Raw genomic sequence first — 734 nt, 5'->3', positions numbered from 1 at the left:
GTGCCATGCACAATGTGACAACTGGTCTAACTAGTGCCACTGGGAGAGAAAGTTATCGATTGATTCAGGGTGTAGAGTACAGACAAGGACAAATTGGACTAAATCCTGAATCGAATCAATGGGTAAAATACATTTACGAAACAGGTCAATGCCCTGTAGTTCAGGGGGGAAAAAGGGGGCAGAGGCTGTTGCTCCCAAAAGCAATGTTATAGTATTAAGTTATTTACGTAGGCTGTATTTAATCATATAAGGACCATGGACCATTTGTGCATTGCTACAGCATTTAAAACCTTTACATGTTGTTGCCTCAACAAAAAGATAATCAGCTCCTGTGTTTCTTGGTGCATGTCAAACGCATAATGGATAAATAGCATTAGACACATTAACCACATCGTGCCATTTCATATTTCTGACAGTGAAAGAACCAAAACCAAAATTATATTATGTACACATTATATCAAACTAGACAGTTTAAACAAACCCATTGGTTAAGCTGTCAGTCACCATCTTCATGGCAGCCATATAATAAAGATTTTTATATAGTAAACCCTGTGCTGAATGAAATTTAGTATGCAATTTCATGTGCACATATTGTAACCTTGGGAAAAATGCTAAATACAGTTGGGGCGATGAGACTGGTTTATAGAGTGATGCACATTTGATGGTTATCATTAGAATATTTGGGGAGTCTAATAAATGCAGTGCATGTTTTCTCTGCATGTAGCAGTGCAAAA

The sequence above is a fragment of the Cyprinus carpio genome, chromosome A1 (assembly GCF_018340385.1).
Source record: "Cyprinus carpio isolate SPL01 chromosome A1, ASM1834038v1, whole genome shotgun sequence".
In the NCBI taxonomy this organism is placed as follows: Eukaryota; Metazoa; Chordata; class Actinopteri; order Cypriniformes; family Cyprinidae; genus Cyprinus; species Cyprinus carpio.
Note: the sequence above shows the minus strand (reverse complement) of the source record.